The sequence below is a fragment of the Budorcas taxicolor genome, unplaced genomic scaffold (genome assembly GCF_023091745.1).
Source record: "Budorcas taxicolor isolate Tak-1 unplaced genomic scaffold, Takin1.1 scaffold212, whole genome shotgun sequence".
NCBI classification, from domain to species: domain Eukaryota; kingdom Metazoa; phylum Chordata; class Mammalia; order Artiodactyla; family Bovidae; genus Budorcas; species Budorcas taxicolor.
In genome coordinates this window covers 114,900-140,564 of record NW_026291773.1, presented here as the reverse complement: position 1 = coordinate 140,564, position 25,665 = coordinate 114,900, and the positions used below count along the sequence as shown (strand labels likewise).

At 39.1% G+C, this 25,665-nt stretch overlaps 1 protein-coding gene across 4 annotated transcripts in view; it reads left to right on the top strand.

Annotated features, from left to right (window-relative positions):
- The first annotated feature begins 7,368 nt into the window (after positions 1–7,368).
- Positions 7,369–25,665, top strand: part of LOC128071144 (prolyl 4-hydroxylase subunit alpha-1) — a 94,833-nt gene continuing 76,536 nt past the window's right edge. For 3 of the 4 annotated variants that reach the window (XM_052664110.1, XM_052664109.1, XM_052664107.1), the window contains exon 1: positions 7,369–7,533. The gene's annotated coding sequence lies outside the window, so the exon portion shown is untranslated. Of the gene's footprint in view, positions 7,534–7,816; positions 7,936–25,665 lie in introns of those variants that run through there. The other variant, XM_052664108.1, reaches the window with a different exon arrangement.

The following is a 25,665-nucleotide window of genomic DNA, read 5'->3' as shown; positions in this document are numbered from 1 at the left end:
TAGTAATAGGTATTGTAAAGGAAAAGTTTGGCTTGCCTTGTTTAAGCAGTAAGTAAGTTAAGAGAGTAATGCTATGATTATAAACAACTCTAACTTAACATTCTATAATGTTTATTTTTCACACAAGTTATACATTCAGTGTAACTTTGGGGCTCTGTTCATTGTAGGAACTCAGAGACGAAGACTGATGAAGATTTCATCTTGACACAGCTTCTGTGGTAACTGCAACAGAGGGTTGGAAACATGGTGAAACACATTCTGACTTTCAAATATGTTGTCTTCATTGACCAAAGCAAATTAGTTGGCCACAAGTAACTTCAGAGAATGTGAAGAGCAGATCTTTCTATCTGGGAAGAGAAAAGCCCTAGAACCAGTTGGTGGACAACATGAATGAACGCCATGGGGAGGTAACCCTGCCTTCTCAGCCAACAGCAGAGAGATATGAACAGTTAAAATGTGCTTGACTCAAGTTGAGCAGAATTAAATCTAAAGAAACCAGATTAATTTTAAATTAGAACTGCAGCTAGATAAAAAGTCAGAATTTCAGCCCTTGTATCACTTCCTGTTGTGTTGTGGAAATCTCCTTAATATTCACAAACTGGTTATTAATTAGTAGAGTAAGTATGTAGCCTATGGTGGTCCCTGTCATTTCAAATCCATTAAGATTCAGAATCAAATTCTTTATTTTTTCTACAAATTCAGCTCACTTTCCCAACTTCCTTATTTTGTTTGTTGATAACCACTATTTGGCCAGTTTTCCAAACTAAAGACCCTGGCACAGTTTTTATGTAATTCACACGTCTTGCTTTTTGAGAGCAAAAAATGAGTAGGTCATATGCCTCTTAGTATTAAAATTAGAGGTCTTAATACTCCTATTGTGCTTTTTGAGAGATCTTTCTTATTTTCTGGAGTCCTCTTCCTCAGACTATTTCCCTGATTTCAAGAATGTTTATCTGGTGTAAAGGGTCAGTCCTAATAACTGCATTCACCTCTAAGAGAGAACATTGGGAAATTTACTCTGACCCTTGAGAAATGTAATAATCTTCAGACATTGTTTCATTGTGATCATATATGTAGGTATATCAGTTTCTTATTGCTGCTATGACAAATTACCACAAATCTGATGGCTTAAACAATACAAATTTATTATCCTACGGTTCTATAGGTTATAACTCTGACGGTACTCTCATTGGGCTCAAGATTAAAAAAAGTATTGTCAGGGCTGTGTCTCTTTTTGGAGGCTTTAGAGAAGAATCCAACTCTTTTCTTCTTTCTAGAGGTAATTCTTTGCTACTTTCCTACATCCCTCGACTCACGGTGCCCCTCTCTCTATCTTCAAATCAGCAACATATCGACTATCTCACTTTGCTTCCACCCTCATGTCCTTCTCTGATCAGGGCAAGGAAACATTCTCAGCCTTAAAGAATTTATTTAATCAGATTGGGCCCAACTGGATAATCTGGGCTAGTCTCACCTGCGAAGTTCTTTTGCTGTGTAAAATAACATATTCATAGGTTCTAAGGATTAAGATGTGGACATCTTTGTGGGGCCATTATTCTGCCTGCTACAGTGAGTGTCCCTATTGGGGCCACATGATGGAGGCGGTCTGGCTACCCTACTGCAGCCACTCTCCTCAGTGCCACGGTGACAGGATGTTAGTGACTGGAATGGTTTCTAGTTTCAGCTGCATTCTAGAATAACTCTTCTCTTGACTTCCATGTTCTTAGTCAAGATTAGGAGGAAGTCCCTATCACTCCTTGTTCCAAGGCTCATCCCACCCCCAGTGACATAGAAAACTCATATGTTTTTACATTGTGTTTTTACTTTGTTCACAGTAAATAACATAATGTTACTGCCCTGTTTGAATACTTCAATGCTTTCCCATTGTACTTGTTCCAGTACTAAGCAGGTCCCACTGACTGAGCCTTTGCATACCGATCATACCAGTTTCTCCCTTGCTTATTGCTCTACAATCACACTGAATTTCTTTTCGCTTCTCAAATGCACCAAGCTTTTTCCTGCAACACGATTCTCACACAACCTGTCCTCTCTCTTACGTGAATAAGAATGAAAAGATTGTTCTTACTCACATACTGTGGCTGGCTAGCTCAGATCTCAGTTTATGTCACTTCTTCAGAGACACTTTCCCTGTGCTATGAATCTAAATTATGTCCTTCCTATTACTGTTTTCCATTATTCTTTTTCATAGCATCTGGTCATTTTCCTTGTCACTTTTGTTTATTCACTTATTTATTTACGTGTACTATTCATTTCCTTAAAAGGACCCCAAGTTCTATAATAGCAGGAAACATATTCCCAGCACTTAGCATTATTTGGCTCATATAGGGAAATCTTTATTGGATGAATGAATTCCCACTGCCACAAGTGCAGGTTTTAACTCTATCCAATAGTTTATAAACTCTTTAAAAGCAGAGACTGTCTTAATTAAAGTTTGATCTTCCACAGTGCAGTAGACAGTGTCTTGGACACAATGGTAGGCCTTCTACAAATATTTACTCAGTGAATCTTGGATTACTAGCCTAGATATCACTTTCTTCTAATTCACATAGCATAATATTGCTAAAATATTGCTTCCATCATCTTAACTGCTGCTAAAGAACCTACCCACCATTATCTATTTTATCAAATTTAACTTTATTCAGTCTCCTAACTCTCAAGGTTATTTAATTTTTTATTTTCCAGAGAAGGAAAGATTTATTACTTGCAGCAAGTGAGGAGAGCACATGCTTTTCAAAGCAGTGTCTCCAAGTATGTAGTATCTTATCCTCACAATATAGTTATTCACTCTGTCAGATAATTTCTAATTGTTTCATATGTATGAATGCCTTCAATAACAGGGTTGGTATCTTCTGTTATGGCTGCCTTTTTTGTTGGGCACACAAGTGCTCAGTGTCAAGGGAAGAAACCATCATTCAAAATGTGAAATAAAAACTATTACTTTCTATGTTAGAAAAACACTATACTTGTTTGACACATTCCCTCTGCTGATCGTATCTAGGTTTTGTGAAAGATGGAGTTCAGGGATTGGCTGATTTTCAGAGGTTAAAGTGGGTTGACATCAGCCATGGAAGCATGATTACTCTGCTGGAGAGACTGTTGACAATTCAGAGATGTGTTCATGAGAGTAAAGCTGTTGCTGTCTGGTTAATTTTAAAAGTGGGAGGCTGTCAATGACTGGCTGACTTTTCAGAAGCTTGTTCGCAAGGTTGAGTGGCCATTTTTCTATTAACTGAGTTTAAAATCGCTTCTGCTCATTAGCGGTTACAGTGGCTACATAATAGGCTTTTCCTGAGAATATAGGACTTTAAATATTTTTAAAATAAATATTTGATTGATGAATTTTTCAGAAGTAAAAGAAGAGATTTAATGGAGGCTTACGTACATGTGTGCTCAGTTGTGTCTGATCCTTTGACCTAGGTAGCCCACCAAACTCCTCAGTCCATGGGATTCTCCAGGCAAGAATACTGGCATGGGTTGCCATGCCCCCCTCCAGGGCATCTTCCCCACCCAGGGACTGAACCTGCATCTCCTATGTCTCTGTATTGCAGCCAGATTCTTTACTACTGAGCTACTGGGGAAGCCAGTGGAGGTTTACCTCCACTCTAACGTTTGACCGTTCAGAGGGGATTCCTGTCTTTTCTACCCCACAAAGTATCTGCCTCTTCGTTTTAACTAAGCAAGGATGACGATGTGGGTGGTCATATGTAGACTTGATATGAAGTGTCCTTTTTGGGCAATCAAATGATAATTGATAGGGATAGGTAAGAAGTTTCTGCTTCATAGTTCTGATAATGTCATGTAAATTTTTAGGATTGTTGTCACATTTGGGAAAAACCCAATAAGGTTATTTGTATGACTTTAAAGTGTTCAGGGCACATCAGTTTTCTTTAAACTGATGACATTCTAACCAGTTCGTTATGGATATCCTAATTAAATTCTGCCCCCAAAAAACCCACTTACTTACTTTTATTGGTTAAGCATTGATAAGCACTAAATCTTTAATTAAAAATTTATACATCCAATAATTGGAAGAATTTCTCACTGTTTAGCATCTGACCCTGTACCTTTGTTTTATAGTGCTGGGCGGGTCAGAACAATGGGTGGTAGGCGTATTCTTGGATGCCACTCCTACAATGGGACAGCTGAAAATAGCTTAACTATACATGGGAGTGACTGTAAATTACAGAAATAAATCCCACTAAACTCAAACCAAATGTATTCTAACTGAAGTTCCCTTCAGTTAAATTATAAAAATGCCTTCTAGCCACTGCAGCACTAGACAAGGTTAAGTGTGACAGAGGGAGATCAGTGAGAAGAGAAGTAGCAGTCTAAAGACTGCAGTTTAAATTTTTACTTTCACAAATTTTACAAAAGCATAAGACTGTGTGAGCATCTTGCTAAGTCCCTTCCAGGGTCTTGGAAAGGGCTACTGCAAATGAAGTCCCCCTAAAGCTGAGACTTCTTAGCTTCACTAAATCTGCCTCAAGGTCTGGAGCCATTTTATTTACAGGGTAAATTGCAGTTTTCAGGATTTTCTGCTCTATATAGGGCCAGTGGATACCACTGATTATAGCTTTACTTGAGACCAAGATTTAAGGAAAAGATCTTTGCCTTGCCCTTTAGGTCAAAGGGCTCCCTGCTTTTTGTTTAGACTAGTGGTTCTCAAACTCTTTGATCTCATAACCACTTCATGCTCCTAAAAAGTATTGAGAACTCCAAAATGCTTTTATGTGGATATCTATCAAAAATGACTATATCAGCAGTTAAAACAAACATGCAAAATATTTGTTTATTTAAATCATTTAAAAACAACAATAATAATGTGGTTACATGTTAATGGGAGACTTGGGCTTCCCTGGTGGCTCAGAGGTTAAAGCGTCTGACTCCAATGCAGGAGACCCGGGTTTGATCCCTGGGTCGGGAAGATCCCCTGGAGAAGGAAATGATAACCCACTCCAGTATTCTTGCCTGGAGAATCTCATGGACAGAGGAGTCTGGTAGGCTACAGTCCACGGGGTCGCAGACTCGGACATGACTGAGTGACTTCACTTTCACTTGGTTTGGATCCTTAGGTTGGGAAGATCCCCAGGAGAAGGGAAAGGCTACCCACTCCAGTATTCTGGTCTGGAGAATTCCATGGACTGTATAGTCCATGGGGTCACAAAGAGTTGGACACGACTGAGTGACTTTCACTTTCACTACATGTTAACAAGGTTTCCAGGTGGCGCTATTGGTAAAGAACCCACCTGCCAATGCAGGAGACAGGGATTCGATCCCTGGGTCAGTAAGAACCCCTGGAGAAGGGCATGGCATCCCACTCCAGTATTCTTGCCGGAAAATTCTATGGACAGAGAAGTCTGGCAGGCTACAGTCCATACAGGTTCAGAGTCAGACATGACTCAAGCAACTTAGCATGTACATGTTAAAGTACTTTTAAACAAAAAATAACTGTTTCCCAGAGCAAAAAGAATTAGTGAGAAGAGTGGCATTACTTTACATTTCTGCAATCTCTTTAAATATCTGACCTAATAGAAGATTCTCATTCTTCTGTGTGCACTCTGTTGCAATATCCCAGGACATGTAGTCTCTGGAAAACCCCATTGTACTTTCATTAGCGTGAAAAAGGCAAATAAACTTTTAGTATGAAGTGATTTTTTTCCTGTGAATTCCCTGACCACACTCTGAGAACCGCTGATTAGTGGTTCACTATATTTTTCACTGTATTTCCTTTGGGTTGCCTAATGTTCCCTAAGTACCCTGTCTAGGATTATTTCTGTATCTGTATAATCAACCCCACCTCCTAGATAAGAGTTAAACTTTAATTATTGCTGTGCTGTTTCTCATTCATGGAAAACTTTAGAAACAATTTTTAATGACTAACAAGTCTTAGAGAAGTCTTTTTTCCTTTCACTGACAAGGGAAAAAATATTTCTTTCATTGTCTGCTTCCAGATAGTTAAGACTTTTTTTTAGGAATATAATAGCCAAGGGAAATGTTAAACGAAGACCAGTCACAAGACTGGGTTCCTTATATACTACAACACCATCTAATAATTACCAAGTCCTTTCTGTGTGCTGCTGCTGCGTCGCTTCAGTCGTTTCCGACTCTGTGCGACCCCACAGACGGCAGCCCAACAGGCTCCCCCGTCCCTAGGATTCTCCAGGCAAGAACACTGGAGTGGGTTACCATTTCCTTCTCCAATGCGTGAAAGTGAAAAGTGAAGTGAAGTCGCTCAGTCATGTCCAACCCTCAGCGACCCCATGGACTGCAGCCTTCCAGGCTCCTCCGTCCATGGGATTTGCCAGGCAAGAGTACTGGAGTGGGGTGCCATGTCCTTCTCCGTTCTGTGTGCTAAGCATGTTCTAAGTGCTTTACATACATCATCTCATTTAATCCTCACAACTACGAGGTAGGTACAATGAGGTACCTATTTGTCATTCTCATTTTGCAGGAAACTGAGATACAGAGACGGAGAAGACAATGGCACCCCACTCCAGTACTCTTGCCTGGAGAATCCCAGGGATGGCAGAGCCTGGTGGGCTGCAGTCCATGGGGTCGCTAAGAGTCGGACACGACTGAGCGACTTCACTTTCACTTTTCACTTTCATGCATTGGAGAAGGAAATGGCAACCCACTCCAGTATTCTTGCCTGGAGAATCCTAGGGACGGGGGAGCCTGGCGCGCTGCCATCTCTGGGGTCGCACAGAGTCGGACACGACTGAAGCGACTTAGCAGCAGCAGCAGCAGCAGAGATACAGAGAGATCAATGACTGAGCCAGAAATTGAACCCAGAAAATCTCCAGAGCGTGCAGTCCGTTATCTATTGATTAAGTATAAAGATGTGCGATGGAACAAGATACACATAAAATGAGTGTAGGTGACGGTAGGTAGGTAAAGCGAACAGCCTCAGGGCCAAGACACCAAGACAGAATATACTGTTATTTTCCACCCGATACTTATTCTTTTCTGCTTTATTTTCTATGCTTCCATGTTCCTCTTGTTCCTCTTCTCACATTTAAGACATTTCCTCGCTGGTGGTTTCGTCGCTCAGGCCTGATTGAGGGGCTGATCCCAAAATTCCGGCTCTAAACAACCTGTTGAAAGAAGCAGCGCAAATCCCAGGTAACCATGGAGACGGTGGCGTGGTGAGAGCCCCGCGCAGGCGCGTTACATCCTAGGCCCGCCCGCCGGTCCCTCCTCTCGGCCTCAGACTCCACAGGCTGGTGAGGAGTCCGGGGCGTGGGCCGTGGGCCACGGGTAGGGGCGGAGAGGGCCGGGGCTGGGCGCCTGCGCAGACGCCGGGCCGCTGGTGTGATCGAGCTCACGTAGCGAGGGTTGCAGTCGCCTCCTCCTCAGCGCAGCCGTCGCAGTCTGGAGGTTATAAAAGGGCTAACTGGCTCCCTCTGCTGCCCAGTCGCGCCGCCAGCGGGCTGAGGGAAAGGAGTAGGTAGCCGGCCGGGTGCAGGCGACCGGGTACTGAAGAACGCGCAGCTCTCGCGTGCCACTTCCCAGGTGAGACGTTCCCCCGACCTTGGGGACTGAGGCTGCAGTCCTTGGGCAGCCGTGGTCTTTCTCGATGGCTCTGCTGGTCTGGTCCCTGCCCCCTCTCGTGGTATAGCTCGGGGGCGGGGGGGGACGGTGCTCCCCAGTTTACTACTGTTGCCTCAGTATCTTCTTTGGAGACTCGCCCTGAGCCCCGTTTCCCCTGGGAGCCCCAGAGGCCCTTTAGCAGTCCTCCGTGCTCCCCTTTCCACCGCCTCGCAGGTTGGCGCCCCCGACCGCTGGGGCTGCGGCAGCCTCAGTCTCCGCCCCGGGGACCAGCACTTTCTTGAATATTCCTTCCTGGGGAGGAATCACCCTGTTGAGTTTTCCAAGCGCCTCGCCTACGTGGGTCCTTCCCGTCAAAGCTGAGAGGTATGCAAGGGTTTTCGGCCTCCACAGCCGCAGATGGTTAGCATGTGGCAATAGAGAGCGGTTTTTAAAGCTTAGACCCGAGGCTGAAGCGCTCGGGCATTTTTATTCTGCCGGAGTCGTGGGTCTGGGAAGCGGACCTACCGGGAAAGTTCAGGTTTAACTCATCTGTTGCGCGCCGCGGGCTGATTGAGCAGCTGGAGGTAGGTAGCCCCGGGCGGCGAGTTTCGGGCAGCTAGGTTGAGGAAGTCGGCTGTCAGATCCTCCAGTGAACAGGGAAGCTAGTCTTCTTCCTTCCTTCTTCTGCCACAAAATTTTTTTAAAGACACATGAGCTTTTCCCATCCCCCTCTCTTTCTCTCAGCCGAGTTTGCAGCTTTTAAAAGTCCACATCAGTAAATCAAATTCTGTTTCTGTGTGAGAAGTTTGAGTTGAGTTACATGGATGGCCCACAGCTGCATGTTTTTAAGGGGGCGGGAGGAATGGTTTCATAAGACCATTTCTCCTAAATAATCGAATGTATTAAATGCAGTCAGGTCGTAGACACTAACAACATAGGCGTTCGGGATAGAATGGACAGGAGTTGGTATTTTGCACTGTTTGCTTTAAGAAAGGGATGAAGCAGACGCTGGATCTCCTTTTAGGAAATTGATCTAAAAGGCCAAAGAGGCTTGCCAGTTTCAACTTAACTGTTTCTGGTTTCTCTTGAGAGCTGTGGCTCTTGGACTTTCCCTTGGAATGCACTCTGAAGGAATGGAATAGCCACTACTGAGTGGGGGAAGGGAAAAGACGTGGCAGCAGTGTTCTTTCATCAACTTTTGCCTCTTCTTTTTTTTAATAGGTTCTGGCAAGAAACTTATTTCCCCTTTTAGATTTATATGTAGCTTATGAATGAGGCTAGTCTTTTCCTTAAAATAATCTGATGAAATATTCAAGTCTTCATAGCGGGAATACTGGAATTTATGAAACACTTAAAAGGGATTTTTCTGATCAAATATCTATGGAAAAAATGGATATGATAAGCAAGAAATATTTAAGAAGCTGAAAGTGAACAACCTTGAATAAGGGTTTTTCCCTTGATTTAAAATTTAGACGCTCAGTGATTTTTTTTTAAAACTTTGACACTTTTAGCCTGTGAATGTAATTCCTAATCTTAATGATGAACTTCATATTTTACCTTCCCCCCACCCCCCGTGGGAAGCATAAGTTTTATTACTTACCTTAAAACTTTTTTATTTATTTATTTTTGGCTGTGCTGGCTCTCCCTTTCTGCCCATGGACTTTCTTTAATTGTGGTGAGCAGGGACTACTCTCTAGTTGCCTGCACAGTTTTTTTATAGCGGTGGCTTCTCTTGGAGAGCACAGTGCTCTGCAGGGGTTTGAGTAGTTTGGCATATGGGCTTAGTTACTCCTCCACATGTGAGGTATTTCCAGACCAGGGATCAAACCCAGGTCCCTTGCATTGGTAATCGGATTCTTAACTACTGGACCACCAGGGAAGTCCTGTTATTTATCTTTGAAAGTCCTGTCAGTTTTGGTTTTAGTACATTATGCCTTAAGTCCTGTCAGCATTTTAGATGTCTGATGGCAAATGATTCTTATAGATTTAACTAGTTACTAAGAAAAGGGCTACTTTGTGTCTTTAGGTGAAGAATGCTATTTCCTTTGATATCTTACAATGAGTTTTATTTTGAAGTACTGAAAATCAAGGATTTTGGTAAGCGGGTAATTCTATTTGCCGTTTTGGTAATTAAAATAGTGAAAAAAGTGAAAATGTACTTTTAATTATTGCAGAAAAAATTAGTGTAAAAGACTAATGAAAAAAAAGCTGTGTATTACTAGAGTAGTGCAGGTTGTTGCAGGTGAATCTTGGCTTTTTGGTAAGGAGATGTTAACCTTTTCTATTACCTCAGAGTGGGTTGTATATTGACAAGCAGTATCTTTCATAGGGCAGATAGGTTTGAGCTCCTGCTTTTATTCCATGGATGCAGCCTAAAACTTGTGAGCCTTCACTTCTGTGAACAGAATGCCTTATTTTACTTAACAGTTATCAACTGGGAGAAATATAATTACATCACTTACATTTGAACTAACCCTGTGCGATTCATAGTAGTAGTTCTCAACCTCTTTTGTGGTCGTGAAGTCCATTGGGAATCTGATAGAAGGTGTGGACTCTGGGTCTGAAAATGCAAGTACACATATCAGTGTGGAATTTTAATCACCATTTACAGAAATTTTCTCCCTCCGTAAGTGCATCTGTAAATTCTAAAAACCCTAACGCTGTTAAGAACTAAAAAGTAAAGAGAGATACGGAATAAAGGCATCTAGGTATCTTGAGGCAGGATTTCTTGAATATTTTTGATAATAGATCTAGGCTTTATGTCTGACTGGCCTTGACTGTATAGATTACCCTGGTAAACTTTGGCTAAAAGAGTTTTTAGGGCTTCCTGGATGGCTCAATGGTAAAGAATCCGACTGCAGTGCAGGAGACAGGGGTTCATTTCCTGGGTTGGGAATGATCCCCTGGAGGAGGAAATGGCAACCCGCTCCAGTATTCTTGCCTGAGAAATTCCCTGGACAGAGGAGCCTGGTGGGCTACAGTCCGAAGGGTCACAAAAAGTCTGACATGACTGAACAACTGTACAGAGAAGAGTTTTTAACAAAGTGAATAAGTTGGTTGGGAAATTGTTGAATTGCTTAATTGCCTGGGTAGTTATACATCATATTGGCCTCCCCTCACCCCCTTACATATTGTAACATATCTTTGGTTCTGCTCTAAAAGTGGAAAATGCTTGAAGGTAAAGAAAGATAAATTGCATAGACCCTTGGCATTACACTTTATTGCTCTTCTTACAATGAGATCTTGAATCTTTTTAAAAAATATTTGTGTATTTGGCTGCACCAGGCCACTGTGCCATGCAAACTCTTAGTTGTGGTATGTGGGATCTGGTTCCCTGACCATGGATGGAACCCAGCGGGCCTCCTGCATTGGGAGCTTGGAGTCTTAGTCACTGGACCACCAGGGAAGTCCTAAGATCTTGAATCTTACAATTAAATTATAAGGTATAAATATGTGTGTGTGTGTGTGTGTGTGTGTGTAGTAAATGAATATATGAGACAAGCCAAATAAAGTGGGTATGTGGTTTTGTGAAAGCTTCATTAGTTAAAGCTTCGTTTATGTTTCTACCCAATGAAATTTATTTGTATAAATTAAAGCTATTCTCGCATTAGTTTTTTCTAGCCAAATAATTGTGCTTCAGTAAAAACTAATGAAACTCAAAGGATTTCATTACGTTTACTCCCAACAGTTTTGAACTTGATATAATGAAAAACATTCCTTTTCCTGATGTTGTTTGGATGATCAGTGTGACTATTAGTGCATTTGGTTGTACATTGACAAAAGCAATATAGTGTAGAGATTTATGTTTCTTACATAGTTGTCATCAGTGAATGAGTACTCTCTTGGACTTCTTAAACTTCCTGCTTAGTGTTTTATATAAGTGTCTATGTTTTGGTTTGCATATTTTTCATTTAAATAGTGATGTTATATCAAGTTAATATACTCAGTCTTTTTTTCTTATTGGGCACCTAAGCTATTTCTTCATTGTAAATATTGTGAAGAGAAGCCTGAAATTTAGTGGTTTATTTTATCTACCTGTTGAGCAAAACCTTAACTAGTTTTCTTTCTACCTGTACTTTTTTTTATTTTGGAAAGGAAACACAGTAAAAATTCTTATGCCAGTCATTTTTTCTTCCCACTAAGAATTTTCTAGGGGATTGAATTGGGCTTTTTAAATTAGATTAAAGATTTTTAATCAATCTGATAACAATTAAAGGACTTTCAGTTCAGTCATTCAGTCGTGTCCGACTGTTTGAGACCCCTCATATAGTGTGTATTTCTTGTGGTGGGGGGAGGATGTCTGGCTTCTTAAACTCAGTATTAGTGCTTTGAAATTCATCCATTTTGTTATGTGTTTGTGTCTTTTTATTGTTGGGTAATATTATATTGTATAGATATACTGTAATCTTTGTTTTTGTCCATGTTCTAATTGAGGGTCATTTGGGTGGTTTTTAGCTTTTAACTATTATAAATAAAGCTACTATGAGCATTCACATATAAGTCTTTGGAGGAATTTATACTTTCTTTTCTCTGACATAAATGTCTAAGAGTGGAATAGCTGCATATGTGATAGGGAAATATTTTTTCCCAGACTGTGGCTTGTTTTAATTATTTTAACAGTGTGTTTCAAAGGGCAGCAACCGGCTCTAGTCATGGACAGAATCTGCAGAAAATCTTTTAATAAGTGAATTCTGCAAGGTTAAAGGATAGAAGGTCAATATATAACAATCAGTTGTATTTCTATATAATAACAAAGGACAATTGGAAATAAAAATTTTAAAGTACCATCTCAATAGCACCAAAATTTATAAAATATTTAGTATTAGCTTTACAAGACATGTGCAAGATTTGTATAATGAAAATTACAAGACACTAATGGAAGAAACCAAAGAAGACTTACATAAGTGGAGAGAGATACCATATTCATGTATTGGAAGAGTTAATATTGTTAAGATAACCATTTGTCCTGAGCTCATCTAATAGAGTCAGTGCAATTCCAGCCAGATCTCAGGAGGAGAGGATTTCCTATAGAAAGTAACAAGCTGATTCTAAAATTCATATGGGAAAACAACGGAACTAGAAAAAGGTAAAACAGTTTTGAAAAAGACAAAAAAGTTGAAAAACTCATGATTTCAACTTATTGTATTACTGCAATACTCAAGAGTAAAGATAGAGAAAAGACAAACTTACAGATCAATGGAACAAAATAGAGAATTCAGACATGCAAAATGGTCAGTTTGTTTTGACGAGGTTATTAAGGCAATTCAGTAGAGAAAGGATAATCTGGAATAGTTGGATGTTCATATATAAAAAAACTCTGTCTTATTTGAGCATCTAATATCCTCTGTTGAACACTGGGCAGCCCCTTGCTCAGGAACTCGTATAAATGTTGGAACAGATGACAGAAAGGTGCCAATGGATATGAAATAGGAAATAAGATTTACTCACTGAGTCAACTGCAAAAGGATTCCTTAAGGAGAGGTCTTAGGTTTAGTCCAGAATGAAGCAAAAGTGAAATAGGGTTGTTGATTTAATTTTCATTGTGACTTGGAGTGTGATAGTTCCCATGTGTGGGATTTTCATGGTTTTGGCTTCCCTTTAATAGTGGAGAGAATGGCCAGGCTTTCATACTAACTTATCCAGATGTGGGGCAAAGGGAAAGGGAAGTGGGCTTTAAGGCAGTTAGCCTTCAAACATCAAAATAGACAATTTTTCTTAATTGTAGCCTCAGCGCAAAAATTCCCCATAGTCTATGCAAAAACTGGTTCAAGATGGTTCATAGATCTCAAAATAAGACCTAAAGCTAGAAAATAACTTGAAGAAGATATAAGACAATCTTTTGGACCTTAGATTGAGCAGAGTTTTTTTTTTTTTTTAATTTTAAGCAAAGACACCAAAAGCATGATCCATAAATGAATAAATCAGTACTACGTTCAACTTCATCAAAATTAAGAACTTACGCTGTTTGAAAGAGTGTTATGAGAGTGAGAAGACAAGTCACAGACTGGGAGTTAATATTCTCCTATCACATATCTAACAAAAAACTTGTATCCAGAATATCTACAGAAAAAATTCAATAGTAAGTGAACAAACTAATTAAAAATTTGACAAAGGATTTGAGTAGAAACTTTACCAAAAAAGGAATAAGGATAGCAAGTAAATATACCAAAAGATATTAAACATCATTGATAATTGAAGAATTGTAAGTTAAAACCACAATAAGAAACCAGTAGTGAGAAAATTAAGACATTAAGAAAAATGAAGGAAGAAAGGAAAAATAAAAAAAACAATACCAGGTGCTGATGAGACCATGGAGCAGTTGGAGCTTTCATTTGTTGACACGGGCAATGAAAACAGTGTAGCGACTTTAACATTTGGCAGTTTTTTATGAAGGTAAACATATATATAGTTGGGCTTCTCTGTTGGCTTAACTGGTAATGAATCTGCCTGCAATATGGGAGACTGGGTTCGATCTCTGAGTTAGGAAGGTCCCCTGGAGAAGGGAATGGCACTCCAGTATTCTTGCCTGCAAAATTTCATGCACAGAGGAGCCTGTCAGGCTACAGTCCATGGGATCGCAAAAGAGTTGGCCATGACTTAGTGACTAAACCACTAAACCACCACCACTATGTATGCTTACTGTAGGACCTAGCATTCCTACTCCCAGATTTACCTAGTGAAATGAGAGTTTATGTCGATTTTTAAAAATAATTTTATTCATTGATTTTATTTTTGGCTGTTCTGGGTCTTTGCTTTGGGCAGGCTTACTCTGGTTGCTGTGAGCAGGGGCTACCCTCTAGTTGCCATGTGTGGTTTTCTTATTGCCGTGGCTTCTCTTGTTGCTTAGTTGCTCTGCAGCAGGTTTGATCTCAAACTAAGGATCAGACTTCTGCCCCCTACATTGGCAGGCAGATTCTTATCCACTGTACCACCAAGGAAGTTCTTGATTTCTTTTTTTTTTTTTAAACAGCTTTATTGAGATACAATTCACATACCATATAATTTACCTCTTAAAGTGTACAATTCAGTGGATTTTAATACATCTACAGAGTTGTGTAACCATTATGACAATCAATTTTAATCCTTTTTAAAATAAATATCTCCAAAAAGAAACCCCAGATCTATTAGTAGTCACTCTGCTCTCCCCCAGCTCTAGGCAGTCACTAATAGGCTTTTTATGTCTGTAGATTTTTTTCATGTAACATAATGTTTTCAAGGTTTATTTGTGTTGTAGCAGTAACAGTATGGGCAAATAAGATTCCATTGTATGGTTACATCAAATTTTTTTTATTCAGTCATCATTTGGGTTGTTTCCACCTATTTGCAATTATTAACAATGCTGCTATGGACATTTCTATACAAATATTTCTGTGGATATGTGCTTTCATTTGGTTTGGGTATAGTCCTAGTAGGAATTGTTGCATCATATGGTAACTCCATGTTTAACGTTTTTAGGAACTGAAAAGTTCCTAAAACTTTTTTAGGAACACTGTTTTCCAAAGTAGCTACACCATTTTACATTCTTATCAGCAATGTATGAGTATTGCAGTTTCTTCCCATCCTTGTCAATACTTACTCTTTTTATTACTATAGCTATTCTAGGAGCTGTGAAGTGGTATCTCATAGTGGTATTTCATTTATATTTCCATAATGACGTAACAGAACCTTGTGTGCATCAGGCCCCGGGAGAAAGGAGCAGTGACCCCACAGGAGACTGACCCAGACTTGCCCGGGAGTGTCCAGGAGGCTCCAGCCGAGGCATGGGTCAGTGGTGGCCTGCTGCAGGGTTGGAGGCACTGATTGTAGCAGTACACGCATGGCATCTTTTGAGGGAGGTCACCATTATCTTCATTACCTCCACCATAGTTTGGCCCCAGGTAGATAGCAGGGAGGGAACACAGCTCCACCCATCAATAGAAAATTGTTAAAGATTTACTGAGCATAACCCCGCCCATCAGAACAAGACCCAGTTTCCCCCTCAGTCAGTCTCTCCCATCAGGAAACTTCCATAAGCCTCTTATCCTTCTCCATCAGTGGGCAGACAGATTGAAAACCACAATCATAGAAAACTAACGAATCTGATCACCTGGACCACAGCCTTGTCTAACTCAATGAAACTATGAGCCATGCTGTGTAGGGCCACCCAGGATGGACGGGTCATGGTGGAGAGTTCTGATAAAATGTGGTCCGCTGGAGAAGGGAATGGCAAACCACTTCAGTATTCTTGCCTTGAGAACCCCATGAACAGTATGAAAAGGCAAAAAGATAGGACACTGAAAGGTGAACTTCCCAGGTCAGTAGGTGTCTAATATGCTACTAGAGATCAGTGGAGAAATAATTCCAGAAAGAATGAAGAGACGGAGCCAAAGCAAAAACAACACCCAGTTGTGGATGTGACTGGTGATAGAAGCAAAGTCCAGTTCTATAAAGAGCAATATTGCACAGGAACCTGGAATGTTAGGTCCATGAATCAAGGCAAATTGGAAGTGGTCAAACAGGAGATGGCAAGAGTGAATGTTGGCATGTTAGGAATTGGCGAGCTAAAATGGACTGGAATGGGTGAATTTAACTCAGACGACCATTATATTGACTACTGTGGGCAAGAATCCCTTAGAAGAAATGGAGTAGCCATCACAGTCAACAAAAGAGTCTGAATACAGTACTTGGGTGCAATCTCGAAAATGATAGAATGATCCCTGTTTGTTTCCAAGGCAAACCATTCAGTATCACAGTAATCCCAAGTCTGTTCCCCAACCAGTAATGCTGAAGAAGCTGAAATTGAATGGTTCTATGAAGACCTACAAGACCTTCTGGAACTAACACCCCAAAAAAGATGTCCTTTTCATTATTGGGGACTGGAATGCAAAAGTAGGAAGTCAAGAGATACCTGGAGTAACAGGCAAATTAGGTTTTGGAGTACAGAATGAAGCAGGGCAAAGGCTAATAGAGCTTTTCTAAAGTAATGCACTGGTCATAGCAAACACCCTCTTCCAGCAACACAAGAGAAGACTCTACACATGGGCATCACCAGATGGCCAACACCCAAATCAGATTGATTATATTATTTGCAGCCAAAGATGGAGAAGCTCTATGCAGTAGCAAAAATAAGACCAGGAGCTGACTGTGTCTCAAATCATGAACTCCTTATTGCCAACCTTATTGCCAAATTCAGACTTAAATTGAAGAAAGTAGGAAAAACCACTAGATCATTCAGGTATGACCAAAATCAAAACCTTTACAATTATACAGTGGAAGTGACAAATAGATTCAAGGGATTAGATCTGATAGACAAGAGTGCCTGAAGAACTGTGGACGGAGCTTCATGAGGTTGTACAGGAGACAGGGATCAAGACCATCCCCAAGAAAAAGAAATGCAAAAAAGCAAAATGGCTGTCTGAGGAGGCCTCACAAAGAGCTGTGAAAAGAAGAGGAGCGAAAAGTAAAGGAGGAAAGGAAAGATATACCTATTTGAATGCAGAGTTCCAAAGAATAGCAAGGAGAGATAAGAAAGCCTTCCTCAGTGATCAGTGCAAAGAAATAGAGGAAAACAATAGAATGGGAAAGACTAGAGATATCTTCAAGAAACTTGGAGATACCAAGGGAACATTTCATGCAAAGATGGGCTCAATAATGGACAGAAATGGTATGGACCTGACAGAAGCAGAAGATATCAAGAAGAGGTGGCAACAATACACAGAAGAACTGTACAAAAGAGATCTTCATGACTCAGATAATCACGATGATGTGATCACTCACCTAGAGACAGAAATCCTGGAATGCGAAGTAAAGTGGGCCTTAGGAAGCATCACTACAAACAAAGCTAGTGGAGGTGATGGAATTCCAGTTGGGCTATTTCCAATCCTAAAAGATGATGCTGAAAGTGCTGCCCTCAATATGCCAGCAAATTTGGAAAAGTCAGCAGTGGCCACATTCCAATCCCAAAGAAAGGCAATACCAAAGAATGCTCAAACTACGGCATAATTGCACTCATCTCACATGCTAGCAAAGTAATGCTCAAAATTCTCCAAGCCAGGCTTCAGCAATACGTGAACCAAGAACTTCCAGATGTTCAAGCTGGTTTTAGAAAAGGCAGAAGAACCAGAGATCAAATTGCCAACATCTGTTGGATCATCAAAAAGGCAAGAAAGATCCAGGAAAATATCTACTTCTGCTTTATTGACTATGCCTTTGACTGTGTGGATCACAACAAACTGTGGAAAATTCTGAAAGAGATGGGAATACCAGACCACCTGACCTGCCTCCTGAGAAATCTGTACGCACGTCAGGAAGCAACAGTTAGAATAGAACAACAGACTGGTTCCAAATAGGAAAAGGAGTACGTCAAGGCTGTATATTGTCACCCTGCTTATTTAACTTATATGTAGAGTACATCATGGGCAACACTGGGCTGGATGAAGCACAAGCTGGAATCAAGATTGCTGGGAGAAATATCAATAACCTCAGATATGCAGATGACACCACCCTTTATGGCAGAAAGTGAAGAACTAAAGAGCCTCTTGATGAAAGTGAAAGAGGAGAGTGAAAAAGTTGACTTAAACCTCAGCATTCAGAAAACTAAGATCATGGCATCTGGTTCTATTATTTCATGACAAATAGATGGGGAAACAGTGACAGACTGAAGAATTGATGCTTTTGAACTGTGGTGTTGGAGAAGACTCTTTCTTGAGAGTCCCTTGGACTGCAAGGAGATCCAACCAGTCCATCCTAAAGGAGATCAGTCCTGACTATTCATTGGAAGGACTGATGCTGAAGCTGAAACTCCAATACTTTGGCCACCTGATGCGAAGAACTGAGTCATCTGAAAAGACCCTGATGCTGGGGAAGATTGAAGGCAGGAGGAGAAGGGGACAACAGAGGATGAGATGTTTGGATGGCATCACCGACTCGATGGATGTGAGTTTTAGTAAACTCCGGGAATTGGTGATGAACAGGGAGGCCTGCCGTGCTGCAGTCCATAGGTTCGCAAAGAGTCGGACAAGACTAAGCAACTGAATGACTAGTGATGTTGAGTTTTTTCATGTACTTATTGGCCATTTGTAGCTTCTTTGGAGAAATGTCTCTTCAAATCCTTTTCTCATTTAAAAAGTGGATTATTTTTCTATTGTTCAGTTCTGAGAATACTGTATACTAGGTATTAAACTTTTGTTAGAGAAATGATTTTTAATTTTTTTTTTTTACCATTCTTTTGGTTGTCTTTTCACTTTCCTGAAAAATGAAAGTTTTAAATTTTGATGAGGTCCAATTTAATTTTTTCCTTGGCTTCTTGTGCTTTTTATGTGTCACATCTAAGAGATTATTTTCTAGATATTAATGTTTAAGGGCTTAATCAAGCACTTACCTCTGTTTTTTTCCCCAAGAGGTTTGTAGTTTTAGATTTCAAGATAATCTTGGATACATTTTGAGTTAATGTTAGGGTCAATATAAAGTTTTCTTAAGTTTATTCCCAGGTAATTAACATATTGGTTGCTGTTGCTTCCGGTGATTGGTTCTTGTTTCTAGGTCTTTTTCTAAAGGAAATGCTGCTTTTTTGTAAATGATAATTTTTCAAGTAGTAGTAGCTTGCTCTAAAAAAAAAAAAATCACGACAACCCAGAGGGATAGGGTGGGAAGGATTTGGGAGGGGGGTTCAGGATGGGGGGACACATGTGCACCCATGACTGATTCATGTCGATGTATGGCAAAAATCACAATATTGTAAAGTAATTATCCTCTAATTAAAATAATTTAAAAAATCAATCTTTAAGGAAGTTTCATTGAAAACACTTCTTTTGGAGTAGTTTGCTTTACCACATGTTCCTTGTTGTTTTACTGGCTATGTCATGTCTGACTCTTTTGCAACCCCATGAAGTATAACCCGCCTTCCGACCCTGGGATCAAACCCAGTCTCCAGCATTGGCAGGTGGATTCTTTACCACTGAGCTACCTGGGAAGCCCACATATTCCTTGTTTAAGTTGAATAAATCTAAAATGTGTATTGTACAAGATTTTATTTTCCACTTGTATCCTAAGGGTAGCAAAGACACTGCAGTTGCCTTATCAGGATTTTTTCTGTAAATCAAATATACATACAATTTGTTTTTTGAGCAGAAGGGATTGATGGTGGTATTATGCCCTAGTAGAAGTATGGAGTTGCTCATTTGAATTTTACTAACCCAATGGTTTGACTTGATCTTTTCACTTCAGTGCTACTTTGACTTCATTTGTTAGCTTGCATATTTGTTTATTTATAGAAATACAAATTTTCTGTTAAAAATGTTTCTTAAAATGCAGAAATTGAGTAAAGAGAATTAATTGTGATTCCCTCTCAGACAATTGTTAACATTTTTCGAATTCTTTTAATTACTGTATAAAGTTTTAAGCTTTTTACATGTATATCCAAGTATATTCTTTAAACTTAGAAATTAGGCTTTAAACTTTCTCATGTTTATATTTAATACTCTTTAAACTAGAAAACAAACTTAAAGTTTAAAGTTTAAAGAAAGTTTAAAGAATTGCTGTGTTTTATATTATTGCTGTTTTTAATATCCTAATCAATATTTATTGATACTCATGTTATGAAACACATAGTTTCATTAATAAAGAGAAGATACTGCAAATTCATCAGATGAGAGATATATAGACTATGTTAATTTTTGGAAATACCAGCATTTTTACAAGCCACAAGGAGAGCATGTGTAATTTAATGTTTATTTCTTTTACTTCTTCCCTTCCACTGCCTCTGTCCACTTTTTTCTCCCACTCAAATTCCTAAATTATAAACCCTGTGCATCCGTTTGCTAGTAGATTGGGCTTCTTGGGCTTCTTGGTTCTTTTCACTGCCTTAGCCCAGGGTTGATGTTGCCTGGGTTTCCCACAATTCTCCAAGTCACCTCTTTTTCCGTGTCCTTTGAGACACTCTTGGCAACAAATCCATTTATTCTTGTGCTCTTGCCCCACGTCCAAAAGTAACATTTCTTAAGAGTCTTCTAGGTGTCAGGCATTGTTCAAGGCACTTTCATCTGAAGTACTGCTGATTTTTATTATTAGCTAGTGGTCAAGTTTGGCCTCATAGTAGATACCTTATCTTTTTGCTTATTCTGCTTCCCTTTAAAGGGACCACCAAATAAAAGTCAACATTACTGATGAAATTTTACTAAATTGCAGGACTCCTAGTCTCACGTATGGTAATTTTTGTTTTTTTCCTGTTCTGAGAAAAAGAATCCTGATACTTTATCCTATATTGGGAAATGTATGCATTGCTAACTAAAGTGTTTGAAATAATTGAGAGGTATATTATACAATTTAAAAAACACAGTTTAAAAATCACTGAAGAATGGTACCATTTTAATTATAAATAAGATTTGTTTCTTTCTCAAACTTTCCCCTCAGCCTACAATTATTATTAAAATGTTTCTAGTTTAGGGGAACTTGACTTTCTTAGAAATAGAAACTTTAAATATTAAGCTTAACTTCAATTTTGAATTCAGTTTAAATATTTTTTTAATGGATTAAATTCATATTTATTCTTAAACTTTGTATCTCACATATAAATTCATTGAATTTCTAAAATTAAGAAAAACATTAAAAGAGCATTGAAAAATATTGCTTTTTGGTGCTAGGGAATAGAGGGCAGTAAATACATGAGAATTATCTACCTTTTTTAGTTTGCCTTAAAGAAACAGGGTTGATGAGTGAAAGTGTGTGTGTGTGTGTGTATGTATATATATATATACATTTTTTTAAAATTTAGTTTTTAGATCTGATGTTAGATCTTATTTGTCACTCTTGGAACACCTCATTTTTGACTGGACTCAGAAGTTCTCAGGACAGCCTCCGTCTCTTGGTAATCTGTTATTGCCATTTTTCTTTGGCTTCCTTCATTCTCTTGGGCAAAAGTTTAGCATATTCTGCAGCCTCTTCCTTATTTTTCTTAGTACACTGTTTCTTCAGAGCAATAGGCCAGCATTTGTGTTGCAGAATACATGGAGTAACATGACGCTGAATCTTGGGTGCTTTGGTAGTGGGTTTCTTACCTTCTTTGTTTAAGGGCTTTCTCACAATATATTGGTGGACATCTTCTTCTTTAGAGAGGAGAGAAAGTATATTAATTAGGACTCTGGGTTAAACAGAAATCTTAACTCATACTAGTCCATAATGCAATTTAAGAATTGTGGCGATAGGAAGTTATCTTAGCAACAGAGGTCAGGAGTATGATTAAATTTCCAGAATAATTGGAACATCAGCATGTTTTCTTCTGTCTCTTGTCTGTCTTCCTCTCTGTGTATGTGCCTCATTTTTAAATCTTTCTAGATAAGCTTCATTCACTTGGTTCCTAACTTTTCCCAAGCTTTATTTATAAAATAGTTCAGACATTCAAAGAGTGCCTGCCACCTCTTTTCTCAGTTTCATTTTCAAATTTTCTGACAAAAAACTTTGAATGGCCACTTGGTCAGGGAGAAGTATCATGCTATATAACATGACTGGTAAAACTATGGGAATGAATTAAAGGTGAACTGGGGCAGTTCAAAAGGTAGAATGGGGCAATTTCCAGAAGAAAGAGTAGGGATGATTGAGATGCCCTATAGGGAAAAACAAGCCTGTGTTTTTGAAATGATCTTATCTTCAGATTACTTCTGATAGGGACGACTGAGCTTTGAAAGAACCTTTGAAAGACAGCCTACATAGCACTTTCAGTTAAGGGCAGTATCTTGGTTTAGAGGTTCTCTCCAGTCATATCCTAAACTGCTGTTCCATTGGAATGATGCCAAAGACCGGGTTCACTGCTCAAGTACAGAAAATTGTGGCAATTAGGCTAGCATGACTTCTCGGTTTTTAATTGAAACGTTGGTCATACCACTGAAGCACTCATCCCAGATTTTATGTATGTACCAGAGATGCAGCTCACTCACTTTGGGAGCAGAAGTATGACTGGGATTCTTAAGAGTTAAGTTAAAGCAAATGGCAATTGGCAGAGCGACTACAGGGCAGAACAGAAATATAACTGGTTCTATTGCAATCACTCTTAGTTGTCTTGGAAAATCCATCCTGCTTATATGAAAGAGACATTCTGTCTAGATGTATATACCACGTTGCAGTGGCCTGAATTAGCAGCTTGAATGTGTGTTGATATTTTGTGCTGACCATAAAACCTGTCAGAAAGATTAACACAAATGTCAGGGAAACCAACAGTTGAGTATGGAATTTGTATGAGGAAAAATAATCTTAAAATTGGAACTCTCTAAAAGAGGGTTTGGAACAAGTTGTGGAAGATGTGGAGAGACTGTTAGGAGCCCTGTAAAGTTTTTCGTGTCAGAGAAAGATTAGAATATTAAGCATTCTTTAGTCTGCCTAATTTTTGAGTGATTTGTTTGGGAAAGACAGACTTGTTAATGTTGCATTTTTTTTCTTGGAAGAAAAATGTTAGACCAAAAGGCTAATAGAATTATTTGCCAGATGCCCTGTTCTAGTAATCCATTGAATAACAAAAATATACAATTCAGTGAATCCTGATAACTCAGAGTCATATTTACAATGTAGTAGAACTGTTTTAAAATCTGTTCCCAGGTTTGGTTTATCTGTGAGTATGTGGGACTGGACTTTCTTAGAAGAAGGACAGTAGGAAAGTTTTAGATAAACAGTGCACTTTGCATTTTATTTTTGTCCAGGTCTACCAGAGAATATGTTTCCCAGGTTTTTGTTTCTTTATAGTTTTTAAAATATTTAAAATTAAAAAAATATTTTAATTTAAAAATATTGATGCATTTCAAACATTATATGTAATATATATAGATTATTTATAGATTAATAGACACTCATGAAACTGCCATCCAACCAAGAACCAAAATAGTATGAGTAACTTATCCATACTGTTTTAGTAATAAATTTTATTCCTGTATAAATTTGTCTTTGTATCTGCCTCTTCCTTGTCTTTCTTTCCTTTCCTCCGTTCTCCCTGCTCTTCTTTTCCGTCTTTCTTTCATTATGCCCTCTCTCGGATCTGAGATTTGCCTTCTTTTGAAGAAGATTGCATCCTCTTTAACACATTTAAATGCTATTTCAAGCTTGTTTGAGGATTTAGAACAGAAGGCATTTATCTTACTGTTTTTGATAAAACCCTAATGTCTTTTGGGATGCTTTACTCTTAGTTGTACATAATGATTGCTTTGCACGCTGCTAACTGAACAAAGGTGGTAATAAATGGAAGTGAGTCATCGTAAGTAAAGAAACCATTATGTTTTAAAAACCTGTGATTGATAAGGATATGCTTGTCTATAAACATGCCACTTAAGGTTTCTAAAGAATGTGCATGAGGCATAGTATTCATACAGATTAGAGAAGCCATTCCCTAGAGTAATTAGAAATTGTGACATGTTCTAAAAAATAAATTGAAGTAAAATATATTTTAAAGGCAGAGGGCACCTTTTGTATGATTTCAAGAGGTAGTCATATCCTGTGGTTCTCAAAGTGTGATCACCAGAGCAGCAGCAGCAGCAGCAGCATCATCACCTGAGAACTTGCATATGTGATCTAGGTACTTTGACCTTTGGGTGATCTGATTCAGCTAAAGTTTAGAACCACTGCTATATACTCCATCTTCATTTATATTAACTAGGTTAGGTTGGCATGGTAATTTGGAGTAATGCTGTGAGAGGGTCTGAATTTTCTATTGCAAGTGACAGAAATCCAACTTAAACTAGTTTAAGAAAAAGGGAATTTACAGGCTCCCTCGGCTGAGTTGGAAGATTATTGGGGAAGTTCACAGGTTCAGAGCAGAGACTACAAGAATCAGGGCCATAGAGCTTGTAAAACTGCTTGTTTCTGCATAACTTTGTCATTTTTATAAATTAGGTTCCTGTGTATGCTTGTCAGGTGGCACAGATGGTCACAGGCAGCTCCAAATTCACATCCTCTGAGCGTAGCAATGCCAGAAAGAGCTGCTTTTTATCATTTCTTAAGCCCACTCTTCAACAGTTAAATTGATAGGAATGAGGGTCAATGACTGGCTTAGCCTGGGTCATATGTCTATTTCTGGGAAAAAGGAGAATAGGAAAGTGTGCCACTACGTTGTCAGGAGTGGCACACTTTGGGTTGCTTTCAAATACGCTTAACAATCTTTGAAGCACAGCAAGAAATCTAGAGGATTATAGAGTTAGAAAATGGGACATACACAAACATGTTAGCCACTTTATTGTGTTAGAGTGTGGTTAATTATTTCATTAAAGGCTTATGGTGCCAGAATATGGAAGTTGATGTTTTAGGTTTTTTATTTTGTATAGAGTTAATTTTCGTCATTATAAAAGCAAATACAGTTAGAGAAATGCAAATCAAAACATTCCATTCCAGTGGAATGGCATTCCATTCTTTTTCATGATTGAGTGGTATGCTATTTTATATAGGTACCACATCATGTTTACCACAGTGAGCTACCATCTCACACTGGTCAGAATGGCCATCATTAAAAAGTCTACAAATGGAAAATGCTGCAGAGAGTGTATGGAAAAGCGAACCCTTCTACACTGGTGGCGGGAATGTTGGTTGGTATAGCCACTGTGAAATACAGTGTGGCAGTTCCTCAGAAAACTAAAAATAGAACTGCCATATGATCCAGCAATCCCACTCCTGGGCATATACCCAGACAAAACTATAGCTCCAAAAGATATATGCACCCCTGTGTTCATAGCAGCATCACTCACAATAGCCAAAACAGAGAAACATCCTAAATGTTCATTGACAAATGAATGGATACAGGTGATGTGGTACCTATATAAAATAGCATACCACTCAGTCATGAAAAAGAATGGAATGCCATTTGCAGCAACATGGATGCACCTAGAGATTAGCATACTGTGAAGTAACTCAGAAAGAGAAAGACAAATATCCTGTGATATCACTTATATGTGGAATCTTAAAATATGGCACTAGTAAACCTGTCTACAAAACAAAAAAAGACTCACAGACAGAACAAACTTGTGGCTGCCGAGGGGGAAGGGTGTGGGGGGGAGAGAAAAACGGGGAGTTTGGGATCCGCAGATGTAAACTGCTATATATGGGATGCATAAACAACATGGTCCCACTCTGGAGCAGGCTACTATATATACAGGGAACTATATTCAA